The sequence below is a fragment of the Pinus tabuliformis genome, chromosome J, assembly GCF_031772625.1.
Source record: "Pinus tabuliformis cultivar Carrire ecotype Pingquan chromosome J, CPIR1, whole genome shotgun sequence".
Lineage (NCBI taxonomy): Eukaryota > Viridiplantae > Streptophyta > Pinopsida > Pinales > Pinaceae > Pinus > Pinus tabuliformis.
The window spans coordinates 205,502,588-205,520,748 of NC_142295.1; the positions used below are offsets into that span (position 1 = coordinate 205,502,588).

An 18,161-nucleotide genomic window follows, 5' to 3' on the forward strand; every position below is an offset into this window, starting at 1 on the left:
CATCCCCCACCCTTTGTTTAAGCATGAGACAACATTAGAGGTGTATCTGACAAGTTCATAAAGGTACTTTGCCACATAGATGTAGAAGGGTTTCCCACTATTCCATCTCCAAACCCTCAGATAGGAATTGACCCATTGAGTTGCATTTTGAAAAGGAAGATTTCATGAATCATACTACAAATGAGCTCATAACCTGTTTTGTAAGAACATTTAACTTTCAGGGTAATTAAAATCATACCAAGTTTTTCAATTTTGGTGCTCACAGTTCTACAAATCCCACAAATAGAAAATACCTTTTCTGACTAGTTTTTTGGCAGCATAGTGCAGAGACCAAGCTGACCATCAGTAGACTATATGTCCAGATTGCCACCAAATCTCAGTGATGGGATTTGGTGTAGTGAGTATGTATTTTGTGTGTAATTTCAATTTTGTACTTCATACTTGTCTCTTTTTGGGTGATTTAGTCTAAATTGATCATTCAGCCAGTTTACAGTATTTTATTGGAGATGTTACCCCTCTCAGCAGCGGTACCCCAAAACTTTTGCAAAGGACCACACCATTTGTAAGCCCAAATGTGTGCAATCTTTGGCCCTATAGGCCATATGGAATGAAGTGTAAAAGTGCATCCTAGTTCCCCCTAGGTGGGCCGGTCAGGTGCTGATTTTGTAGCCTCAAAAGGTCTTCTACATTGGCTTGGTGTCTTAGCATGTAGAAGATATTTCATTGCCTCTTTAGGTGCTTGGCTGTTGGAGTAAGTGATTTTAAGATTTCTTTCCTAAGGTTAACATAGGAAAAGTACAATAATCAATTTAATTAATTATTGTGGACTATTAGGTCAAAGTTTTAAGGATAAATAATAAAATTATTTAAGTGACGACTTAGGTATAATCTCAACCATTGATCTCAAGTGAGGACCAAATTTTAATCCTAGCCATTGCTCACTTGCGAGATTAGGGTTAGGATTAGGGTGCAAATACATTATGTCAAGGAAGTGATTTTCTCAAGAGCAAACGACTCGATTAGATCGAAGAGAAGTGAGGAGAATTGTAATAAGGAATTTCGGGAGAAATTTCAGGGAAGCCAAAGCTAGGAAAGAGAGGCCCAAGTCAACTGAAGAGGAGGGACAAATTACATGGGGAGGGCGGAAATATCCAGAGGTTGAATTTGTCAAGTTCGCAAGGGCCATACGAGGGAAAAGAGAAAGACCGACTCGCTGGTGAGTGAGGCTAAATTTTCCAAGGGTCGCACTTCATCTATAATGCCAATTTCTAGGGGCCAATTTCGTTGAGGCTGATTTTTCCTAGTGGAGACGAGTCACAGGTTCCCAGCAATTGTATTTTTCTATGTATTCCCTGTGGGTCAGGCCCAAATTTTCTTGAGAAAGTTAATATGAAGGAAGCTTGTGTTGGCACAAATTTGTTGTTGTTCTTGTGTGATTGACTTCCCATTTTATTTCTGCTACATTTTATTTCTAAAAGTCAATATACTAGTGTGTTTGTTTTATCAGCAATTTCATAAATATTTGAGAAAAATATTTTCTGAGTTGTAATAGAATTGTTGAAGTAAAATAAATCAGATCTTGTATAAAAGATTTAACATCATGATCGGTCTTCTTAGTTTCATCTTCATTGTGCTTGGTTTCATGGCTTTGCTAATTGCCCACTCATGGGTGGTAATTCCCTGCCTTGATGGACATTCTTATGTCCTGGGTTGGTATTCATGCATAATTGTTAAAATTGGCAACTAGGGCCAAACTCCATGTGGGTCATCTTATTTATGGCAACTGATATTTTTCTTGAATCCCTCTCATCGAGATGTGTAGGATTGATCTAAAGATCATCCGATTCCGGTAAGTATTCATGGAGTTATGAATTTATTTGTGTTATAAGACAATTCGTCAAGGTCGGCCAGCAACCAAATAAACCCCACATGTGCTTCAACGTTTTAGGATAAAAGGAGATGACTTGAGAGTCATTTCTCACACACACTTCTATCTTGATTTCTCTCCACTTGTCTAGGGTTTTAGTGGAAGAGAAATCTAGGAGTGGAAGCCTTAGACATTGGAGGATTGAGGCTGCCCTAGCCACAGTCAAGAAGAAGAATGCTGCCCTAATCTAGAGGACGCAGTCAAGTGAGAAGCCCTAACTCTACAAGGAAGACAGCCCAAGTATCTACGCAATCAAGTGAGAAGCCCTTACGCTACAAGGAGGACAGCCCTAGTATCTATGCAATCTAGAAGATAGCAGAGTTTGCGGACAGCCCTAGTATCTGATGATAGTTTTGGATGTGGATTTTAGAGAAGACAAGCCGCAGCTCTTAGCCACATTGCAGGAGGCGAGAAGGATGACTTGAGGACTGTTTTGTGACACGTTGGAGCAGTCCTACCTTGCTAATCAAGCCGCAGACTATAGGTGAGTTTTGTGCATGTTTTTGAGGTGCATATCTCTGCGTATAGGGCTGCAGTAAGGGACTACTACAGCAGTTGTTGGGAGGTGAAATTTAGATGGTCGAGAGGCCAAGAAAGGCCCTCCTAACCAGGCCGCAGTCATCTCTAAGGGACAGCGTAAGGAGACAGCGTGGGGGGCTGTGATAGGAGCAATTGTTGTGGGTGACAGCGGATCTATTAAGGGCTTGTTTAGGGTTGTTTCTAGGCACGGTTAAGAGCAGGAAAGGCAAGCAGCCAGACCGAGGAGAATAGGAGCAATACGCTGCTATTTGTGGACTGATAGCTGGGTGTGTAAGGGCTGCCAGATGCCCTAACCAGTCACCATATAAGCAGCAGTGAAGGCAGCAAATGGAACAGCAGTGTTGTGGACAACAATGCTAGTAAATGGGACAGCTAGGAGCTTGGTGGAGCTAAAGATGCATGGGACAGCAAGGTGACATAGTGCTGTGAAGATGCATGGGACAGAAGCAAGGTATGTTAAGACATGTGGGACAGCAGCTGTGACATGGCAGCAAGGCACTTGGACAGCTTGAAAACCATGGTGCAGCATGGCAAGCATGGACAGCATGGATAGTAGTGGCAAGCATGGTGCTACTAGCACATGAGACATGTTGTATGAGCAGTGCAGCATAAGGTGCAGTAGTATGACATGTTCAGCATGGTCATGAGGTCCAGCATTGTGATGATGGGTGAAGCAAGGTGCAGCACGGTGAGGTGCAGCATGATGACGAGATGCAGTGCAATGATAGGTAAAGGAGTCACCCTGGAGAATCAGTTGAAGCAGCATGTCTTCAACTGATCTCATGTATCATCTTCTTAGAGATGATCTATGATTTTATCTAAATAAGTCAAAGTGTTGGCTTGTTGTAAAGGTACTATCTCTCTCTCTCTCTCTCTGCTGAACTATTGAAGAACATATAAGAAGAATTGATCAAGGGTTTCCCCACATTGGGGTTTGTCCCTGGCTAGCACCACATCTTGTGTCCTCTTGACTTGGCTTGTCTTCTGTGATTTATGTTTATGTTCTATCTGCAGTTTACTTTAATGTTGATGTGATTGCTAATCTGGAAAAGATATTGAGCTAACTATGAGAATTGAAATAAATTGCTCTAAGCATAGAACATACCAAAAATTAACATGGTATCAGCGGTGAGGTGAAGACAAAGCCCAAGCAAGAGTGAAAGAGCAATCACCGAAGACAGTTGGGAAAGGACAAAAGGATCACTGGATTCATCATCCCTCTTCAAACTCACCAAGGGTGAAGTCGAAGCAGAGAATATTATCAGAATGGCGCAGCGGAAGCTTCTGATGGCCTACCTAAAGACAACTTCATTGGGAAGTCTGGGATATAAGGGTGGAAAGAAAGACAGATGCCTTGTTTGTAATAAGTTCGGCCATTATGCGAAGGAGTGTCCGAATGGCAGGGACACACCTGTTGATGAAGATAACAATCATTCCAAGGACATCTTCAATGATCAAGGGAATGACAGGTAATGCAGGTCGTCAAGGAAATGGCCGACACTTCAAGAAAGAAAGGAACCTCAGGTATGAAGAATCAAATATTGTTTCTGATAAGATAAAGAAGCGTTATCTTGTATTGGCCCTCTCCTTCAGATTCTTTGGGAATCTAGCTTATTGATTGTAGTGCTTCAAGGCACTTCATCGGATAGAAGGGTGCTCTCTCTAATTTGGTAGAGATGGAAACAATCGTGGGATTATACTTGGAGTCGATGCCACCTATCCCGGAAAGGGTGTAGGGAATATTACCCCTCAATTGAATGAGGGTAACTCGATTCATTTACAGAATCTCTTTTATGTACCTGATCACAAGAAGAACCTGGTGTCCATTTCGGCAATGGAAGTCAAAGGTTTCAGGGTGGCATTCATTGATGGAAAGGTACATGTTTGAAAATAGAATTTTCAAAGATGTTTTTTCTCATGGGTTCAGGGTTGGCAATTTGTATCAAGTTGCAAGATGGTCCATTGGGGATCATGTCAATTGACATATCTCATCTATAACAACGGAGGTCTACTTATGGGGCCCTACCTGATGTGAGTCAGATGGTGACAGCGATGCCTGAATTCAAGAAGAGCATGAAGGTACATGTCTGAGATGTACCAAAGAAAAATCTTACAAGGGGAACATCCCCTCATGTAGCACGTCCACAGGTTTGGAACAACCCGAAAGTTTGAGATTCATGCTTGGGAATTTCATGTGTGCAGGTGGAAGAAAGCCCTCTATGGATTGAAGCAAATCACCTTGGGCTTAGTATGAGAGGATTGATAGCTGTCTGATGAAGCTAAGATTCACAAGGAGTGAAACCGATCCAAAACCATTGCTCGAAGGTTGTGGATGATAGACCTCTCATACCGGCACCTTATGAGGACGACCTCTTTCTGACAACTGCAGACCCTCTCATTTGCAGAAGTAAGAGGGAGTTGGATTCAGGATTTAGAATGGTGAAGAGCAAACCCGGGACTACCTCGATGGAGCTTAACTTTCAGAAGTTATGTGGTAGGGATAACGGACCTGATTTGGGAAATGCCTCTGAGTTTCACAAACTCGTACTAGCATTGATGTTCTTGGTGAACTCCCATCCGGATATATGTTTTGTAGTTAGCATGATGAGCTCATATATGGTTGAGCCTCACTGGATTGGTGCCAAGAATCTTCTCAGATATCTTCGGGGCACAATCTCTCATGGATTGAGATACACTACCGGAATGTGAAACAACATGATTATTTGAATACTGACTGGGCAGGCAGTGTGGAGAATCGCAAGAGCACTTCCAAGTGCTGGTTCTCTTCGGCTTCTGTTCGATATCCTGGATGAGCAGGAAGCAGAAGTAGGTTACTATAAGCACCACTGAGACCGAATACATAGCTACGAGTATGATCTCGTGTGAAGCTGCCTGGTTGTCGAAGCTCTTCAACGAGCTATTTGTACACATGATGGATACCACCAAGATCCTCTATGTCAACCAGGGGGGATTCGATTGTTGAGGAATCTCGTATTCTATGATTATTCCAGCATATAGACATTAGATACTATCTTATCTGGGATATGGTACGTCGATGAGCGAGAAGGCTCTATCGCATTGAGACTGATGTACAAGTCGCAGACATTTGCCAAAGCCCTAGGGAAAGGTCAAATTTCTGACTTTCCCAAACGACTTGGAGTCGTTGAGAGACCTTCTTATAAAAGTCCTGCATCATGCATGCATTGAGCTCTAGGAGCTCCAAGGGGCTTGGGGTACTACTTGGAGCAACAAGCAACCATAGGGCGACTCACCCTCCCCTAATGGTGTGTTGTGTACAAGGTGAATGGCTCGGCCTTCCCCTGTGATACCCCGAGGCGACTTAGGGACAGGATGAATGGTTCTCCTGTCGAGGCATCCTACCCATGCAGTTTGGGACTCATGGGAAGTACCTCTCATTTGGCCAATGAGCATGGAAAGGGGGTTAGGGACCATAGTAGTACTATCGATGGACGCATCGTTGTATCTACCGTACTCCCTATGCTAGGATGACCTCCATTGATCTGGGATCAATGGAACTGATCTGGGATCAGTATGAGTGGTTGGAGACACTCTCTTGTGATATTGATCTGGGATCAATAAAACTGACTTCGGGTCAATAGAGAATGGTATGAGACATTCTCGATCAATTTTTCTTCTTCATGGTTCGACTGAGCATAACAGAGATCAATAGAGCAGAGCAGAGCAGTGCAGGGCATTGATGGCAGAGATAGTACAATCAGACATATGGATCAGCGAATGGAGTTCTCCCTAGTTGAGAGGGAGTGTTAAAATTGGCAACTAGGGCCAAACTCCATGTGGGTCATCTTATTTATGGCAACTGATATTTTTCTTGGATCCCTCTCATTGAGAGGTGCAGGATTGATCTAAAGATTATCCGATTCCGATAAGTATTCATGGAGTTATGAATTTATTTGTGTTATAAGACAATTCGTCAAGGTCGGCCAGCAACCAAATAAACCCCACATGTGCTTCAACGTTTTAGTAAAAGGAGATGACTTGAGAGTCATTTCTCACACACACATCTATCTTGATTTCTCTCCACTTGTCTTGGGTTTTAGTGGAAGAGAAATCTAGGAGTGGAAGCCCTAGACGTTGGAGGATTGAGGTTTCCCTAGCCACAGTCAAAAAGAAGAATGTTGCCCTAATCTAGAGTACGCAGTCAAGTGAGAAGCCCTAACGCTACAAGGTGGACAGCCCTAGTATCTACGTAGTCAAGTGAGAAGCGCTTATGCTACAACGAGGACAGCCCTAGTATCTACGCAGTCTAGAAGATAGCCGAGTTTGCGGACAGCCCTAGTATTTGATCATTGTTTTGGATGTGGATTTTAGAGAAGAAGAGTCACAGCTCTTAGCCACATTGCATGAGGCGAGAAGGATGAGATGACTTGAGGACTATTTTCTGACACATTGGAGCAGTCCTACCTTGCTAATCAAGCCGCAGACTATAGGTGAGTTTTGTGCATGTTTTTGAGGTGCATATCTCTGTGTATAGGGCCACAGTAAGGGACTACTACAACAGTTGTTGGGAGGTGAAAGTTAGATGGCCAAGAGGCCTAGAAAGGCCCTCCTAACCAGGCAGCAGTCATCTCTAAGGGACAGTGTAAGGAGACAACATGGAGAGTTGTGATAGGAGCAATTGCTGTTGGTGACAGTGGATCTATTAAGGGCTTGTTTAGGGTTGTTTCTAGGCACGATTAAGAGCAGGAAAGGCAAGCAACCAGACCGAGGAGAATAGGAGCAATACTTGTTGTTTGTGAACTGATAGTTGGGTGTGTAAGCACTGCTAAATGCCCTAACCAGTCACCATATAAGCAGAAGTGAAGGCAGCAAATGGAATAGCAGTGTTGTGGACAACAATGCTAGTAAATGGGACAGCTAGGAGCTTGGCGGAGCTAAAGATGCATGGGACAGCAAGGTGACATAGTGCTACTAAGATGCATGGGACAGCAGCAAGGTATGTTAAGACATGTGGGACAACAGCTGTGACATGGCAGCAAAGGCTCTTGGATAGCTTGGCAAGCATGGACAACATAGATAGCAATGGCAAGCATGGTGCTGCTAACACATGAGACATGTTGTATGAGCAGTGCAGCATAAGGTGCAGCAGTATGACGTGTTCAACATGGTCATGAGATCCAGCATTGTGATGATGGATGCAGCACGGTGAGGTGCAGCATGATGACGAGATGACGAGATGCAGCACAATGATAAGTGAAGGAGTCACCTTGGAGAATCAGTTGAAGCATCATGTCTTCAACTGATCTCATGTATCATCTTCTTAGAGATGATCTATGATCTTACCTAGATAAGTCAAAGTGTTGACTTTTGTTGTAAATGTACTCTCTCTCTCCTTCTCTCTGTGTTGAACTACTGAAGAACATATAAGAAGAATTCATCAAGGGTTTCCCCACGCTGGGGTTTGTCCCTGGCTAGCACCACATCTTGTGTCCTCTTGACTTGGCTTGTCTTCTGCGATTTATGTTTATGTTCTATCTGCGGTTTACTTTAATGCTGATGTGATTGCTAATCTGGAAAAGGTATTGAGCTAACTATGAAAATTGAAATAAATTGCTCTAAGGATAGAACATACCTAAAATTAACAATAATGGATGTGGATTTGTCAGGACACGTGGGTTTTATAAGAACGCTAATTGCATTACCCCTATAAAGGTGATCACACAATGTAAGGATGCAAACACTCATCTTATTATTGTACTAGCACACCTATCTTTAATCCACACATGTATGATTTATGTTATGTGTGCACACCTCTTTGGCCATGGCCATCATTCTTTATGGCATTCTCACAATTCACCATGATTTTGAGCTCCACAAGGCATCATTTTACGTTCTTCGAGCAAAGGATGAAGGTCAATTTCACTCTCCAAGTTTAGCCAAATTATCTCCAAGTGAAAGCATTCAAAATGCCCTTCTCAAAGTGCCTTTTCAAGCATGTTTACATCATTAAAGGGGGGGCGACTTGTCTTGGGGCAACTATGAGGGTTAAATGAGGCAATGTGGTACCTATTTTGAGCAATGTAAAAGTAGCATCAAGCAAAGGTCACTCCAATGGATTAAGATCAAGGCACAAGCAAGATATTCAAGCTTTAAATCACTTAAACAAGAAAGCATTAGACCAAAAGCAAGGAGTCGTCCACCTTTTCCTAGTCATTGTGTTAATTTTAGGTATGTTCTATGCTTAGAGCAATTTATTTCAATTTTCATAGTTATCTCAATATCTTTTCCAGATTAGCAATCACATCAGCATTAAAGTAAACTGCAGATAGAACATAAACATAAATCACAGAAGGCAAGCCAAGACAAGAGGACACAAGATGTGGCGCTAGCCAAGGACAAACCTCGATGTGGGGAAACCCTTGATGAATTCTTCTTATATGTTCTTCAATAGTTCAGCAGATAGAGAGATAGTACATATACATCAGAAGTCAACATATTGACTTATCTAAATAAGAGCAGAGATCTTCTCTAAGAAGATAGCATATGAGGTAGTTGATCTGAGCTGAGTAGAAGGCATACTGCTTCCATTGATCCAAGGTGACTCCATCACCATGTTGCTCCTCATTGTGTTGCACCTCACTGTGTTGCACTCAATCATCACGCTGGACCTCATTACCATGCTGCACATATCATACTGCTGCACCTTATCATCATGCTGCACCTGTCACTGTGCTGCACTCAATCACTGAGTTGCTCTCATCATAGTGTTGCTCCCATCACTGAGCTGCACCCAATGCTGAACCCATCATGCTGCATCCATCATGGCATCCAATATGCTGCAACCATCATGGCATCCAATATGCTGCAACCATCATCCCATTGCACTCACCAGTCTTAGCTGCTTGCTATGGATTACAGCCTAGCAGAGCAGCTAGACTCCTTTAATAGGTCTAAAGTGCAGTCTCCTAACAGTCCTTAAAATCTACCCATATTTGACTGTAATTGATCTCTAAGGAAATATCATTTCCTTTACAATTCAGAGTAGCCTTCAAGCCCTAAACAATGACTGAACTATGTCTATGCTCACTTCTTATTACAGTGGCATACAATATTCCTTAGAACATGATTATGACAGACTATAGAATGGCTTATATCCTTCTAGCAAGAGCTCACTCAAACCTCCTACCAGCAAGCAGTTCAGCGCTTTAATTTGACCCCTGAAACAACTCTCAAATGTACACACTGATCAGTCTCTTTCTTGTTGTGATTGAGGTTCTTTTGACTGCTGAAATAGTCCTCCTACGACTGCGATCAAACCTTCCTTTCACAGCAGCTATACCTCTCCCTTAATGGTTGCTAGGACTCTCCTCCTATTTCCGCTAGAACATCTTTTAAAGACAACGTTTAGAGCTGCCTTGATTTAGATCCACTGTTTACGCAGTAGGGCTTCCTCATGACAGCGAAGTCTTTTACAAGTTAAGACCTCCTTTGACCGCGTCCTTGATTCTTTTAGCATAGTGGATGAGGGCATGGCATATCCCTCTTAACAGCGTCCATAGGGCTGCAAACGTCCTCCTAATTTCTGCGGCTAGGGCTTCCTTTAGGGCTCCTTAGATAGCGTTGAAACTCCCTTAGACAAAAGACCCTTTTCTTGGCTGCGTTTAGGGCTTACACTTTTACTGCCCCTCTTGACTACGGCTAGGGCACGTCCAAGACTCTTCCTTCCCATGGCAGCGTTCAGATCTAGGGCATGCCTTCTTCCATGACATCGTTGAGCTAGGGCATCCTCTCCATGACTGCGTTTTAGGGCATCATCTCCATTACTGCGTTTTAGGGCATCTTCTCCATTAGGGCAGCATTGTCTTCTTAGGATCTCTCCTCCCACCAAAACCCAAGACAAGTGGAGAGGAAGAGATCACAAGAAGTGTGTGTACAAATGACCTTCAAGGCACCTCTATTTATACTAAAACGTTGAGCACAAGTGGGGGCAATTTGGTTGCTGGCCGACCTTGACGAATTGTCCCATAACACAAATAAATTCATATCTCCATGAATACTTGTTGGAATCAAATGATCTTTAGATCAATCCTACACCTCTCAATGAGAGGGATCCAAGAAAAATATCAGCTACCATAAATAAGATGACCCACATGGAGATTGGCCCTAATTTCCAATTTCAACACTCCCTCTCAACTAGGGAGAACTCCATCTGCTGATCCACATGTCTGATTGTACTATCTCTGCCATCAATGCCCTGCACTGCTCTGCTCTGCTTTGCTGAACCATGAAGAAGAAGAATTGATCGAGAATGTCTCATACCATTCTCTACTGACCCGAAGTCAGTTTTATTGATCCTAGATCAATATCACAAGAGAGTGTCTCAAACCACTCATACTGATCCCAAATCAATGGAGGTCATCCTAGCATAGGGAGTATGGTAGATACAACGATGCGTCCATCGATAGTACTACTATGGTCCCTAACCCCATTTCCCTGCTCATAACAAAACTTTGTGGATTATGGAAATGAGAGGAACGGAAAAGAGCCAGCTATCAGGATCAAACCGATGACCATCGCATTACAAGTGTGATGCTCTAACCTCTGAGCTAAGCAGGCTTGATGGAATATCACTCCCCATTTCATTGGTGTGAGATCCATAGGTTCCTTTGGAATCCTAACGATTATAGCGCGAATCAGATTCAATGACGCAATCCAGATTACAATTACAACAGAACATTGTTTGAATGTAGATTCTTTCAAGGGAAAGAAAGGAGAAGTAAGGGTCAATTGATATCGATCGTTTTACTCACTCTTCCAAATAGACTAGGGAAGGATAATAACGTTGCATTTCAAATGGATAAATAATATAATGATTCCCAGTCATATTCGATTGGGGTAGAGATAGAGATGGTGAGAGAAGGGGAGAGAAGGGGAGTAGGGGAGGATATTTCTCCCACCCAATATTGAGCAAATATCCAATGAATAATGCTGATGGATATTACATAATAGGATTAGATCAAGGTATGATCTTGTTCTTCGAGAAGGGGATATGGTGGAATTGGTAGACGCTACGGACTTGATCGAATTGAGCCTTGGTATGGAAACCTACCAAGTGATAGCTTCCAAATCCAGGAACCCTGGGATATTTTGAATGGGTAATCATGAGCCAAATCCGGTTCATGAAGACAATGTTTCTTCTCCTAAGATAGGAAGGGGATAGGTGCAGAGACTCAATGGAAGTTATTCTAACGAATGAATCTCATTTGGTCCAATACTGTAGTTATAAAACGATCTATTTACACCTCAAAAATGGAGAGAGATGTTATATAACATCAGACAAAACAGGCGATCAAAACTTGTTCCAAGCATTGTATTCAAAAGATAGATGCTAGATTTGAGTTGAAGTACTGATTTGACATTAAGTAATCCAATTATGAACTTATCTACTCTAGATGGAGAATTGAATCATTTTTTGGAATAAATGGTTGGACAAGGATAAAGATAGAGTCCAATTCTATATGTCAATGTCAACAACAATGCAAATTGCAGTAGGAGGAAAATTCATTGGCTTTACAGACCGTGAGGGTTCAAGTCCCTCTATCCCCACCCAGGTTCGTACTCGAACGGACTGATCTATCTTCTCCAATTCCATTGGTTCGAATCCATTCTAATTTCTCGATTCTTTTACCTCGCTATTTTTTTCTTTTTTTCATGAAGAGAAGAAATTAGAACATGAATCTTTTCATCCATCTTATGACAAGTTGAGTTGATCTGTTAATAAGTTGATCATATGATCAATTGATTTTGTGATATATGATCTACATAGATTAGATCATTTTGAAATTATTCAATTGCAGTCCATTTTTATCATATTAGTGACTTCCAAATCGAAAATAATAAAGATCATTCTAAAAACTAGTAAAAATACCTTTTTACTTCTTTTTAGTTGACACAAGTTAAAACCATGTACCAGGATGATCCACAGGGAAGAGTCAGGATAGCTCAGTTGGTAGAGCAGAGGACTAAAAATCCTCGTGCCACCAGTTCAAATCTGGTTCCTGGCAAGATGTCAATATCCATGTCTCCATATCCATCTATCTAAATCTATTCTATCTAGATGTATATCTACATCCAGAGACACCCCGATCAAAATAGATAGATGGATCAATCTGTTCTCTCCCTCCTCTTTGCTCATATTGTCCCTCTTTGTCTGTTCCAATTGAATCTCGATACTCTGTACATATAAAAAAGTAGGATCGAGAACTCAGAAGTCAAGATTTGACAGTGGAACTAATAATTCAGCACTAGTCGGAATCTATTCATCCTATTCCATCCAAATCGAAATGGGATATATTATCCCAATGATAGATCTATAATTGCAGAGTTGAAGTAGATCCAAATGTTGCAGAGGGTATCTCGAAAGTAGATTCGAATTGAGGTTCATAAGATTGATGTAATAACTTTTGACTATAGTTTCTAGTATGAAAACTGGATCCAATATGATGATCCCTATGATTTATAGTGATGAGAGGTACTTCCCATGAGTCCCAGATTGCATGGGTAGGATGCCTTGACAGGAGAACTAATCATCTTGTCCCACAGGAGAACGAATCATCCTGTCCAACAGTCGCCACATGAGAACTAATCATCCTGGCCCATAGGAGAACTAATCATCATGTCCCAAAGTCGCCACAGGGTATCATAGGGGAAGGTTGAACCTTTCACCTTGTACATAACGCACCACCAGGGGAGGGTGAGTCGCCCTGTGGTCGTAAAGCCCCCAGAGCTCCCAGAACTCTATGCATGCAACATGCAAGACCCTTATAAGGTCTCTCAATGACTCCAAGTCGTTCGAGAAAGTCACAGATTTGACCTTTCCCCGAGGCTTTGACAAAATGTCTGCGACCTGTACATCAGTGTCAATGCGATGGAGACTCCTCGCTCATCGACTTACCATATCCCAGATAAGGTAGAATCTGATGTCTATTCGCTGGAGCAATCATCGAATACAGGATTCCTCAACAATCGAAACCCCCCTGGTTGTCACAGAGAATCGGAGTGGTAACAGCTCACTAAAGAGCTTCCACAACTAGGCAGCTTCACACGAGATCATACTCGTAGCTATGTATTCGGTCTCGCTGGTGCTTATAGCAACCAACTTCTGCTTCCTGCTCATCCATGATATCGAAGCAGAATCCAAAGGGAACCAACACTGAGAAGTGCTCTAGTGATCCTCCACACTGCCTGCCCAGTCAGCATTCGAATAATCATGCAACTTCATATTTCCGGCAATGTATCTCAATCCATGATAGATTGTGCCCCGAAGTTATCTCAGAAGATTCTTGGCACCAATCCAGTGAGGCTCAACCAAATATGAGCTCACCATGCTAACTGCAAAACATATATCCGAACGAAAGTTCACCAAGAACATCAATGCAAATGAGTTTATGAAACTCAAAGGCATTTCCCAAATCTGGTCCATCTTCATTACCATATAACTTCTGAAAGTTAAGATCCTCGAGGGAGTCACGGGCTTGCAATTTACCATTCCATACCTGGAATCCAACTCCCTCTTACTTCTGCAAATGAGAGGGTCTGCACCTGTCAGAAATAGGTCGTCATCAGAAGGTGCCGATATGAGAGGTCTATCATCCACAACCTTCGAGCAATGGTTTGGATCTGTTTCACTCCTAATGAATCTCAGCTTCATCAGACAGCTATCAATCCTCTCATACTATGCCCGGGGTGTTTTGCTTCAAGCCATAGAGCGCTTTCTTCCACCTGTATACATGAGATTCCCTATCATAAATCTCAAACTCCTCGGGTTGTTCCAAACCTGTGGACCTGCTACACGAGGGGAATGGTCCCCTTGTAAGATTTTCCTTCGGTACATCTCAGACATGTACCTTCATGCTCTTCTTGAATTCAGGTATCTGAGTCACCATCTGACTCGCATCGGGTAGGGACCCATAAGTAGACATCCGGTGCTATAGATGAGATGTGTCAACTGATATGTTCCCCAATGGACCATCCTGCAACTTGACACAAATTGCCAACCTTGAACTCAAAAGCATCTTAGAAAATTTTATTTTTAAACAAGTACCTTTCCATCGATGAATGCCACCCTGTAACCTTTGACTTCCATTGCTGAAATGGACACCAGGTTCTTCTTGTGATCAAGTACATAAAAGAGATTTTGTAAGTGAATCGAGTTACCCTCATTCAATTGAGGGGTAATGTTCCCTACACCCTTTCCGGGATAGGTGGCATCGGATCCAAGTATAATCCCACGATTGTTCCATCTCTACCAAATTAGAGAGAGCACCCTTCTATCTGATGGAGTGCCTTGAAGCACTACAATCAATAAGCCAGATTCCCAAAGAATCTGAAGGAGAGGACCAATACAAGATAATGCTTCTTTATCTTATCAGAAACAACATTTGATTCTTCATACTTGGAGTTCCTTGCTTTCTCTGAAGAGTCAGCCATTTCCTTGATGACCTGCATTACCAGTCATTCCTCTGATCATTGAAGATGTCCTAGAATGATTGTTATCATCATCAAGTGATGTGTCCCTATCTCAGACACTCCTTCGCATAATGGCCGAACCTATTACAACCAAGGCATCTGCCATTCCTTCCACCCTTAGATCTGGACTTTCCATAGAAGTGATCTTCAGGTAGGCCATCAGAAACTTTCGCTGCGCCATTCTGATAATATTCTCTGCTTCGACTTCACCCTTGGAGAATTAGAAGAGGTATGAGGAATCCATTGATCCTTTTGTCCTTTCCCAACTGTCTTCGGTGATTGCTCTTTCACTCTTGCTTGGGCTTTGTCTTCACCTAAGCTCTGATACCATGTTAATTTTAGGTATGTTCTATGCTTAGAGCAATTTATTTCAATTTTCATAGTTAGCTCAATATCTTTTCCAGATTAGCAATCACATCAGCATTAAAGTAAACTGCAGATAGAACATAAACATAAATCACATAAGACAAGAGGACACAAGATGTGGCGCTAGCCAGGGACAAACCCCAATGTGGGGAAACCCTTGATCAATTCTCTTATATGTTCTTCAATAGTTCAGCAGATAGAAAGATAGTACATATACATCAGAAGTCAAACCTCCTACCAGCAAGTAGTTCAGCCCTTTAATTTGACCCTTGAAACAACTCTCAAATGTACACATTGATCAGTCTCTTTCTTGTTGTGGATGAGGTTCTTTTGACTGCTGAAATAGGCCTCCTACGTCTGCAACCAAACCTTCCTTTCATAGCAGCTATCAGTGTTGTGAAAATCGCGATTTTTTCATTCTGCCGATCAAATCGCGATTTTTATACGAAAAAAATCGCCGGTATTTTTTCGCTGATTTTTACTGAAAAAATCGCGATAAAAACAAAAAAATCGCGATTTTTTCTTAAAAAAATCGTCGTCGGGGGTCGTGGCAGCGTGGTTTTATAACCTTTTTTTGGGTTTTCCATGCGCTCATTTGGACAGTCGCGCGCAGAGGGAGGAGGAGCTCTTGGAGACCAAGCTGAAGAGGGTTTTTAGCCAAATCTAAGTGCTTAGAGGAGAAAATCAAGAGGAGACCACCGATTTCTCCATAGAAACAATATAAGGATTAAATTTTTTTTGTTTTCATTGTTTAAAAACATTGTTTTTGTATGTTTTTCATTGTTTTTGGTTGGGAAACTTGGTATGGGCACCATTTTTCTTTTGTTTTAATTGTTTTTAAAGAATTTTTTGTATTTCTTCATTGATTTGGGATGGGTAGTTGGTATGACTATGGGAACCAATTTTTTTTTGTTTTCATTTTTTTTAAACATTGTTTATGTTTTTTTCATTGTTTTTGCCATTTGGTTGGGTAACTTGGGTTTGGAATGGTTGGGTAATTTGTGTTTGAATTTTGAAACTTTGAACTTTAGAATGGTTGTTTTAGGTTGGGTTACGGGTAACTTGGATTTTCATTGTACAATCATCAATGTAAAAATTAAAAAATTTAAAATACTAAATTGTAATTTGTAAATTTGTAACTTGTAATTTTGTAAATGCTAAATTGTAATCCTAATCCTTATTTTCCCATAGGTTCACAACTGCACCAAAACACCATTCAAGACTTCAAGTTTGCAACTTCAAAGTTCAAAAACAAACATGCCAAGGAAATTGGATCCTTTCTGGGAATATGTTGTACCTCATGCTTCGAATGATAGACAAAACTTGAGTTGCAAGTTGTGTGGAAAGGAGATGTTCGGGGGGGTGTACAGGTTGAAGTTTCACCTTGCACAAATCCCTGGACATGATGTGGGGCCTTGTACAAATACAAATGCTGAACTTATCCAAAGAGCCATGAGAGCATTGGAAGAATTAGAGCAGACTAGAGAGGCCAAAGAAGAACTCAAAAGGCAACTAAAAAGGTCAGCTGAAAGAAGTGGGCCAAGTGGCACCGGTTCTACTGCAGCGTCAGCCAATCCGGTAGCTGCATCATCATTTTTTGTTCCTCGAACCACACCTGGTTCACAGCCATCTATCGATTCAATGCTAAAAAGAACTGAGAAAGAACAAGCTGACAAGTTGATGGCAAAATTTCTCCTCTGGAGTGATATTCCTTTCAGCATTGTAAGGAATAATCCATTTTTCCAACCTACTGTTGATGCTATTGCCAGTGTTGGCCCAGGGTACAAAATCCCTTCTTATCATGATTTCAGAGGCCGGATTCTTCAAAATGAAAAGTGTGACTGCACCCAAAGATTGGAGGATTTTAGGGCATCATGGGCACAAACAAGATGCACTGTTATGTCAGATGGTTGGACTGACCAAAAGGGGAGAACCCTTATAAACTTCTTGGTTAGTTGTCCCAAGGGGACTATGTTTATCAAATCTGTTGATGCATCTGCACAAATCAAAGATGCAAGAACTTTATGTGATTTGCTGGATGTGTTTATTTTGGAGGTGGGTGAACATCATGTTGTCCAATTCATAACGGACAATGCTGCAAATTATGTTGCTGCTGGTAGGATGCTTATGGACAGGCATCCTACTTTATTTTGAACACCTTGTGCTACCCATTGTATTGATTTGATGTTAGAGGACATAGAGAAAATTCCCTTTGTCAAAGATATTGTTGACTCATCAAAAAGCATTACAAAATTTATATATAATCATACATTTGTGCTTAGCTTGATGAGAAGATTCACCAACAACAAAGAGTTGGTGCGCCCCGCCATTACACGGTTTGCCACCAGTTTCATATCTCTTCAATCCCTCTTGACTTCTATATGTATGTGAAGAGAATGTTTCTTTCAGAGGAGTGGCGTGCTTTGCCAATGAGCCGCAAACCAAAAGGAGAGGCCGTATGCAAACTAGTTTCATACCAGGAAGACTTCTGGGCGGGAGTGCAGGAGGTGTGTGCCGTTACTGAACCTTTGGTAAAGGTTCTTCGGTTGGTTGATAGTGAGAAGCCCGCAATGGGCTATTTGTATGAAGCCATGGACAGGGCCAAAGAAGCCATTCGGGCCTACTATGATGATAAGGGAGATGATGGGTTTCAGAAACAACTCCTTCTATGGGGAGTGATTGATGAGCGATGGAACAACACACTCCATCGTCCCATTCATGCTGCTAGGCTTTTCCTGAACCCTGCATTTTATTATGCATGTGAGTTTGATTTTGATGCTGAGATCATGGATGGATTCTTATCCTGTGTCCAGAAGATGGT

General features: G+C 41.8%; 1 protein-coding gene and 1 non-coding gene across 2 annotated transcripts in view; one reads left to right on the top strand and one right to left on the bottom strand.

The window, feature by feature from the left end:
• Positions 1 to 18,161, bottom strand: part of LOC149226398 (rhomboid-like protein 19) — a 98,714-nt gene that overhangs the window by 37,195 nt on the left and 43,358 nt on the right. The window lies entirely within an intron of this gene.
• On the top strand, positions 12,438 to 12,510 carry TRNAF-AAA (transfer RNA phenylalanine (anticodon AAA)). The gene has a single exon. It is a non-coding gene; the product is annotated as a tRNA-Phe (tRNA).